This window comes from Mus pahari, chromosome 5 (assembly GCF_900095145.1).
Source record: "Mus pahari chromosome 5, PAHARI_EIJ_v1.1, whole genome shotgun sequence".
Taxonomy (NCBI): domain Eukaryota; kingdom Metazoa; phylum Chordata; class Mammalia; order Rodentia; family Muridae; genus Mus; species Mus pahari.
The window spans coordinates 37,853,902-37,863,681 of NC_034594.1; positions in this window are offsets into that span (position 1 = coordinate 37,853,902).

Genomic DNA, 9,780 nt, shown 5'->3' on the forward strand with positions numbered 1-9,780 from the left:
CACTATTTTTCTCCCTCTTGAAATAGCTCGCACAGAACATCCTTTAACCTTTGTCTGACTCAGGCGATGATTGAAAGCATCTGTTATTGTAGCAGTCCATGCCACAAAGATGCTGGGATACTAGATGACTCCAGATGCTTTTTCTGTCATATTCATCATATATTCTTTTGCCTCATCTGCAACCAGCTGCCACGATTGCTCCTGATCCAGCTCTGGAAGCTCTCCCCCAACCCCCTTAATTCACAGCTCCTAATAATCTAGGAAATCAGCCAAAGAACTTGTTAGCATTTGTGATAAAAATAACTAGACCCCAAGGATCTTAAAAATAAACTGAATTAATTTAATGGTACCTTTCTGCACACTTCAATGCCTCTTTTTTATTCCTGTTTCTGTTTGCAGAAATTACTCCTTGACAAGGTATCACCTTCTATGTATAGCCCACGCACACTGTCAGTAAAATAATATGCATTCCTATACCCTAGGTCCCCTTGACCAGAAGTTCAGTTGGGAGCAGCTTTGGGAGCTGGAAGCACACTTCAAGATGGAACCATACCCGGACCTCCAGGCTCAAGATCATGGCCACCAGACTGAAACTGAAAGAGGGACAAGTTGAGGTTTGGTTCATCCAGAGATCCTTGGAGGAGGAGATGCAACCCCCTTTGGCCAGGCTGTAGCAGTGTGCCTGGGATGGTACCTCTTCTCCTTCCCACAAAGCCCTCTGCTGCAGGCCACCAAGCTGGAAGTACAGGCTCGTTCCCATCAATCCCCCTAGCTGTAAGCACAGTTGCTGATCTTCCTTCCCCATGGGCCACTCCAACATGCATCACAAAAACTGCTTCCCCCAACTCCCCCCTCCCTTTCAGACGCCTGGCTGCACCAAACTCACCAAATGGTGGATGCCTCCCAGACCCCTCAGGGTCAATGTTTGAATACCTGGGTGCCAGGACAGATGACATTGGACAGAAATGGTGCAGATGTTGAGTCTCCACCTAGGGCCTCCACTTGAATATCCAGGGCCAAACCCCACTGGTGTGGTTCCATTTCTTTTAACAGCCTCCCCTCAAAGGTGGCCTATGCTTCAGGCTAGCTATCAACTCAATGTGCAGCACGGTATCACTCTGACTTCTTGCCTCCTTTCCCCAAGGCATGGTTACAGACTGGCATTTACTGCCAAAACAACCACTTCCCAAGAGATTGACTGGTAAACACGGCTAGCTTTTTTTCTCCATCTGACCTTGATCATTCATGTTGTACCAATGAGTATTTTAATTGTGTGTCTGCCTGTCTCTCTGTCTGTCTGTACTTTCGGTCTATTGGTATTTCTGAGGCACCTGCTTGGGGATTTAGAACTGGGAGTGGCTCACTGATAAAATGAAATTGTTGACAAATAAAATTGGTTGAAAAAAATATGCATTATGCATAAGGAGATACAGACGCATGCGTAGCGCATCAATCAATAAATTTTATATTTACTTGTCCTCCCTAGGAATTCATTGAGGATGGAATTGTTTCTTTACACAGAACCTGAAATATAGTAAGAGCGCAACAATGTTTTTTTTCAATGAGTTAACAGGTCTTATAGTGTGGGTTCCTGGCACAGTAGCATGTTTATAAAATATGCTTCTTTGTATGTATTTATTATTTTTTAATCTTCTCCTCTTTATTCAGTCCAGGGCTCCAGCCCATGGAATGATGTCACCACCCACATTCTGATGGGTCTTCCTTCCTCCCCTAAAACCTCTGGAAATGCTCTCACAAGCTCCCAGAGGCACGTCTCCCTGGTGGTTCTAAGCCCTGTCAAGTTGACAGTCATCAAAGATGGTTTTTACCTTTTCTGAAATGTAGAAGGCAAGGGTGTTTCCTAGCAAGGTGAGGGGAGTCCGGCCAAAGACTCGTGGGCAGTGTAAGAAGTCTGAGGCTCTCAGCAGCAGGGCAGTCTGGCTGATTAGAATAGAAATTTCTAACCACAATAAAAGTCAAATGAGCTAGGAGTCCACCTCGCTGCTCTTGCGTGGCTTTATTTTACTTGTGTGCCTACCTTGGTGGGGAGACAACAGATGGTTAGGGTTGCAGTTTTCCCAGCGGGATACACGGAACAGGAATTGAGGGCAGTGAAAAGGATAATTAAAAAGTTGGTCTAAGTCTAAGCTTCCAAAGGAGGGAGTTAATAGGAGAAGGAACCCATTAGACAGTGAGGAATTGTGACAGTGAAGCCAGACGCCGAATATTTATAAAAAGAGGAAACTGAACTGAAAGAGAATTACCATGCATGATTATCTGGCCAAACTGGGCTTCTGGTGTTTGGTGGTAAAATGTGGACATGGCCTAAACATTTTTCGAGGTTCTTTCTAGTTATTTCTTTTTCTCGCCTTTTACAGTTTTAGATTAGATTTTATTTTTTCTTAAAAATGTCTTTATTGTATATGTGCATGGTACTATGTTACATAATGATACTTTCTTTTTTTTATTTTTTAAAAAAATTTATTTATTTAAGTAAGTACACTGTAGCTGTCTTCAGACACTCCCGAAGAGGGAGTCAGATCTTGTTACAGATGGTTATGAGCCACCATGTGGTTGCTGGGATTTGAACTCCGGAACTTTGGAAGAGCAGGCGGGTGCTCTTACCCACTGAGCCATCTCACCAGCCCATAATGATACTTTCTTATGAGAAAAATATTGAATATTTTCCTTCCTATATTCTTCTATCTCTTCTTTTCTGTCACACCGAGCCTGCTATTAGTTCCCTGTTTCCCTGAACAATGTAGCTTCTACTTTCATGCACTAATATTATCTATATACAATATAAGAACTACATATGAGAGAAGGCATATATTTGTCTTTAAAGACTTGCTTGATTTGCTTAATATGATTATTTCAAATTGCATTTGTTTTTCTGCAAATGTTATTTATGGCCAAAACAAAACAAAACTCTTCTTTATTGTGAGTGCTGGGAAAATGGCTCTGAGGTTAAGAGCCTTGTTACTCTTTACCTGGTTCAGTTCCCAGCACTCACATGATGGCTTGCAAAATCTGTTACTCCAGTTCCAGGGATCTAGTGCCCTCTTCTGGCCTCCTCCAGCACTGCACACACACATGCAGGAAAAAATTACATACATAAAATAAAAGCAGATCTTTAAAAATTTCATCGTGTGTATATGTCCCACTTTCTTTGTGTATTTTTCTGTTGTTACTGGCTCTTGAGGTGGCATCTCACTGCAAGGCTGCTAGGCCTGGAACCCTTGGGCCACCTCTCTCAGCCTATGAAGTGCTGGGATTACAGGCGTGCACCACTATGCCTAGCTACGGTTTTGCACTGAATTGTGGTAGTTTGAGTGGTGGTGAAATGAAGAGGGCTAGCACGGCTTTCTAAGTTCTTTTTCTTTTCCTCACTATTCTTTCAAGAGCCTCGATCACTGCCAGGCACATGGTGTTTATTTGGTACTGTTTTAGGGCTATGATTGCTGTGGTAAAACACTTTCCTCAGGGGCTGTTTGGCGGGCTTATGCTTCTTCATCACTATCAATCATTGAAAAAGTCAGGACAAGAACTTAAACAAGGCAGGAACCTGGAGGGAGGAGCTGATGCCGGAGCTGTGGAGGGGTGCTGCTTACTGGCTTGCTCCTCAGGGCTGCCTCCAAATAGCATCCAAGGCCATCAATCCAGGGATGGCCCCGCCCACAACCGACTCCTCAACCAATCACTAATGAGAAAATGCCTCGCAGGCTTACCTCAGCCCAGTCTTATGTAGGCATTTTTCTCAACTTCAGGTTGAGACTATGGCTTTTCTCCAGTTAATATCAAACTAGCCCACACAGGCTAGTTTTATGTACCTGATGCATTTGGGAGATCCGTTTAATATTTGTAGTAGCTCTGTGTGATTAGAACAGCTACTATCATTCCCTATTTAAAGATGGTAAAGCTAAAGCACAAGGCGATACTCACTCAGGTCACACAGACAGACAAAGGCTGAACTGTGTCCAAACTAAGACCTGGTTCCAGAGCTATTTCAAGCAGCTCTTGATGCAACTGAGCCGGGGTGAATCGTTGGAGATGACTTAATTGCTATTTTCGGCATCTTGTGACATCCAGTGGTTCAAGTCTAAAGTTGCCCTGTTTTAGTATAGAAATTTGGGATTCGACATTACCTTATCCTTGTGAGGAGTCTAACAAAGGTTCCAGAATGTCAGAGTTACGGAGGGCTGGGTGTATGTGTGATCGGGAAGAGAAAGCAAGACAGTCTTCACCAGGGTCTGTCCACCTTGGTTTTGAGTTAAGTTCACTCATTGGTCTGGGGATCTCTTCAGGATCTAGATTGGCTACCAACTTAGCTCCAGGGATCCACCTGACCTCTCCCTTCAGTACTGGGACTACAAGAGCATACTGCTATGCTTAGCTTTTTCTTTTTCCTTTTTTATGTTTGTTTGCTTTCTTTCTCTCTTTTCTTTTTTTGGTTTTTGGAGACAGGGTTTCTCTGTGTAGCCCTGGCTGTCCTGGAACTCACTCTGTAGACCAGGCTGGCCTTGGATTCAGAAATCCACCTGCCTCTGCCTCCCAAGTGCTGGGATTAAAGGCATGCACCACCACTGTCCTGCCATTTTTTTATGTTCTATTTCATTATTTTTTGAGGCAGGGTCTCACCATGTAGTCCTAGGAACTCAAATGTAGACCAGGCTGGCCTCAGATTCACAAAGGCCTGACAGTTTCTGCCTCCCAAGTGCTGGGACTAAAGGTGTGTACCACCGAATCTGGATCCTAGCTTTAATTTTTTTTCAATAGCATATATCAATTATATTCAATAATGGGTTTCATTACACCATTTCCACATATGAATGCAATTACAGTTTAGTTCTGTTCCCCCCAAACAGTTCCTTTTTTACTTTCATGTCTCTTTGAAGTGTGCAGTTGATTCAAAGACTTATTAGGGTTGTTCAACAGGGCCATGGGTAAAGGGCTGCCGACATGAGCAAGGGCAACTTACTAGTGGCTGGCTTTAGCACCAGAGAATACATTTCTCTCCAGCAACCACTAACTGTCTGCAGATCTCCAGGGAGCAGGGGGGCCTCAGGAGACCCTCCTCCAGTGTGATAGAGTGTTGACACATAAGATCTTGTGCAGGATCTTATTGCTCCGGTGACTACAACAGTCATGCCATGCAACGAACAGTACCCCATGTCTTCCTCTACCGTTGTTCTTCTTTCTACTTCCTCTTCTACAGTGACCCTTGAATCTTGGAGTGGGTGATGTAGATATCCCACTTAGGGAAGAGCATCCAAGAGTCACTTATTCTTGGCATTTTGACCAGTTGTGAATCCTGTAGTAACTGCTATCCACAGGAAGGAGGAGCTTCTCGTGCCAAAGCAGGACTAACCTATAGGCATGTGCTTTATTATTATTTTTAAATTGCATCTACCTGTGCATGCACAATGACCTAACCCAGACAGCTTTAGAAAACTACTAATCCTCAAGTCCCCCTGGCAGAGACCAGGATTTGTTTAGTCTGGGATGGCACCCAACCGCTAAAGCTCTCCAGAGAGTTCAAGGTGCAGTCAAGGTTAATGGTTGATAATCAGTGAAAACACACACTTATATTTTGGTTCTTTATTATCCGTGGGGAAAGAAAGCCTTGAAACTGGGGTAGCTATTAGGTCCTGATTTCAATGGGCTTGCTTCAGCTTTTCCTAAGGTTGAATCTTTCTCCCAGGTTGGTGAGGGGAGAGGGGAGTCTGTGAGACCCAGGGGACATTCCACACAAAAGCTCTCCTCTAGGACTATATGATCAAAGACCCTTGAGCTGTCAACTTCTTCCCCAAATCTGTAACTCAAGAACAGACTGCATTTCAGGCATAAGCTTTAGGGGTCCCTGTTTTTTTGGAGAATGTGGAGGAAGGGTGACGTAGAGACTGGCATGTCTCCAGATGGGTACATAGTCAATGTCTGACAACCGCTGGAGACACAGATATGAAAGGTACAGGGGGCAGAAGTTAAATGCCTGCCTCTATTAGTCTGTTAAATGAGAAGGCAATTCTGCCTGTTATTTCCCACCTGACATTAAGCTATAATGGCTTGATTAGTTAGCCTGTCTGACCTTCAGAATATTAGCAAACTAGAAATAATGGTATTTTGTGAAGCTTACATGAGATAATTGTATATATAACACACACTAATAAGCCCAAGACTCAGTAGCTACAATGTATCATATGCTTGCCTTCAAATGGTCCTCCTCTAATAAAAGTAGCTTTGTAGGTCCCAGGAGGAGATGTGTCCATGAGCCCTCCCCTGGGGCTTGTGCCTGCACTGTGGAGGAAAACAGGACTATTTTTAACTTCAGTACTAGGCACTGAAATAGTGTCTAGCTTTTTTTCATTTGGCATTATATTTTCTTCCCAAGCATTTTGTGATATATATTTTTAATTTAATATGTATATATATAAAATAAAAGAAGGGAGACAGGATGCCTAAGCATTTACTGTGTGTTGAGAAAGGACTCTCCTGTAATAGAGGGGAACCGCGGGAATGGAATTAGGTCATTACAAGCATAGAGAAGCAGTATGAAGCGAAGATGCTGTATCTGTACTCAGGCTTTGCCTCCATCTGTGTCAGCATCTCCCTCCAAGCTAGTGACGTTGTTGAACCAGCTGGTGGCCATCAGGCTCTGATGTTTTTCTCTCTTCTGACCTTAACCAGCTCTTTCTGTCAAATTCTATAGTCATGTTTTTTAGTGTCTAGTCTTTTGACAAAGACTAGACCTTAACAGGAAATGGCAGACCTTTGGAAGAACAAAGCCAAAGATGCGTGGCTATGGAAACATATAAAGAATTGGAGCCTTGGAAGAGCTAAGACTTGTTCACCAGCAGAGTGTTTCCTTTTGGTTTCTAAATCTATTCCCACATGCCTGCAATTTCCCTGTGCTTTTAAATTAATCATGTTTCTGCTTAATTAGATACTCCAATAGAGAAATGAATTCCAACTCTGGCTGACATGAGAATTCCTGGGGAAGTTTTTTTAAAAAAAAAAAAGTCGCGAGGTGGAGTCCAGGCTTTGATGGTTTTTAAAACTCCCCTATAAGTTCAGACAGTTGGAAACATATACACTAAATAATGATGTCATTGATATTTGATAATATTCTTGGTTGCTTTCCTTTTGATTTGTATAAAAATGGTTTCTCTGTGCAGTCCTGGCTTTCTTGGAACTCACACTGTAGACCAGGCTGGCCTCAAACTCAGAAATCTGACTGCCTCTGCCTCCCAAGTCCTGGGATTAAAGGCGTGCGCCACCACTGCCCGGCTTAAAATGATTTGTAATGGCACAGTTACTGTGCTGAGCTCCTTTGGATACTGAAGATGCCTTATAGAAGTTTATTACCCTGGCTGTGAGCCTTTAAAAGTTTGGCGGAAACTCTGTGACATCACGTATTTGATTGACACTGAAAGGTTGTACTGTAACATGAAGAGCACATTTAAATAAAACAAGGTTCTAAATCAAGTATATTTTTTATAAAAAAAAAAAAGAGAAAGAAAGAAAGAGAATAAAAATCTGGTTGACAAATGCAAATGGACAGAACCAGCATTTAAAAGGCAAACAAAGAGAAATTTGAAAGAAAAATCCAAGAGATAGAGAGGATTTGTCTGGAGAGAGTATGCTGGGTCTCTGCAGGCAGGTCTAGGCTGAGAGGAGAGAACCAGGTCCAGTCGCGTGCTCTTCTCTCTCTCTCTCTCTCTCTCTCTCTCTCTCTCTCTCTCTCTCTCTCTCTCTCTCTTGCTGAGGTGAGATGAGTTAGGGTGAGAGGAAAGGTGATGAAGGGTATGGAGTGACTGACAGAGCCAACGAAGTTATTCTACGTCAGCAGTAGCTAGGCAAAGGCGGGCTTACGCAGGTCCTGCTGAGTGACTCCAGTGCGGAAGTGACTGAGACAGTTTTCAAAACTCGAGCCAGGCTCACGTTTGTCCTCAAGGCCCCAACCGGGGCCAAAATGGGCCCAACGAGAGTAAGGTCAGAGAAGCAATAAAGGATTTCAATAAGAGAAGAGAGCTGTGCTTGTAAGGCTAGGAAGCCTCACCGATCTTTTCCCACCCCACACTGGGAGGCCCAGGTGGGGGCACTTTCCTCCTGCAGGCAGAAAATTACAAGAGTTGCATCTGCCCGGAGAGAGAGATGGCTGAGTTGGTAGAGTGCTAGCACAGAGCCTGGGTTTAATTCCCAGCACAGCATAAAGCAGATTCGGGACACACACCAGGACTCCTAGTACTTGTCAGGTGGAGGTAGGAGTATCAGAAGTTCTAGGTTGCCCTTCACTGCATAGCTGAGGCTAATCTGGGCTACACAAGACTCTGTTGGAGGAGGGGGAATAGGAGGAAGGGGAAGGAGGAGTAGGAGGGGGAGGAAAGAGGGGGGAGAAGGAAGAAGAGGAGGCCTATTAGATCTGTCAGTTTAAGAAAGACTCCATAACCTGACACTGGACGTTTTGCAAGGATACAGCTTTGTCCGACCTTCCACTGAGATGCCTTGAATGCATCATACACAGGAAATCAGTACTTCCAATCGGCTTTCATCTGTCTCTCGCAAAAATCAACTTCGTCAGCACAGAGTTTCTATAAACTTACTTTAAGTGTGTGGTCCAGTGACTTCTGACAGACATATTCTGACCATCCAGCGGAAAATGTAGGATATTCCCATCACACACCCCCAGTTTCCTTCTGCCCATCTGTAATCAACACTTCTCTTGCCACCAAGCAACACCTATCCAATGTATTACAGATTTGTTTTGTCTGCTCTAGGATTTTGTATAAATAACCCACACACTGTGAAATTTCTTGTGTTTGGATTCTTTCACGTAGCTCAATATTCTCTTCCCAAACATTCCAGCGCAAAATATCCCATCAGAGCCAACGGTGGTTAAGCCGCCACGGGAACGCAGTCCTTATCCAAACACTTGGCAAACTGAGGCAGGAGAGTCAGGAGCAGTTCAAGGCCAGTCTTAACCACATAGTGAGTTTAAGGCCAGGCTGGATTACTTGAGACCTTGTTGCCTACCCCCAAATTCAATAACGCAGCAGAGAGTATTTTATAGCAATCACCTCTCTCTATATATACAACTACATATATAGGCAGTTCTGCAAGTTTATTTGTCATTTAGCAGGTTAGTTCTTATCCACATTGGCCGTCTGTAGATTTTTGAATGTGGTGACAGGCACGGAAGTTACCAGCGTGTAGAGCTTGTTTGGGGAATCCTCATCCTTGTTACGTTTTCTGGACAAATGTACTCAGATGAGATTTGGAACATTCCTTATTCCCTTGGTCCAGACGGCTCCTGAAAAGAAGGGTGGTGAGAAGAAGAGCTGTTCTGCCATCAACAAGGTGGTGACCTGAGAATACACCATCAACATTCACAAGCGCATCCATGAAGTGGGTTTCAAGAAGCATGCTCCTTGGGCACTCAAAGAAATTCAGAAGTTTGCCATGAAGGAAATGGGGGTACCAGATGTACCACTGACACCAGGCTCAATAAATCCTTAAACTTTTCACTTGCCATCAACTCCTGGTAATGGGGCCTGGTGGTTAATATATACAGTGACGCTCCCCTGGGAAACCTGAGTTTTCCTTTTGCCAATAGGTATCTATTGCACATAGCTTCTTGGTTAGGGGTAGGACTTTGTGTCCACTTCCCTGTGACGCGCTACCTTCTCGCCAGCAAGAAAGACGCGACACATCAGGATCCTTCTGCAGTAAAGCTTTAATGCATCTCGAGAGGCAATGCATAAGCTACAGGAAAGCGGAGACCCC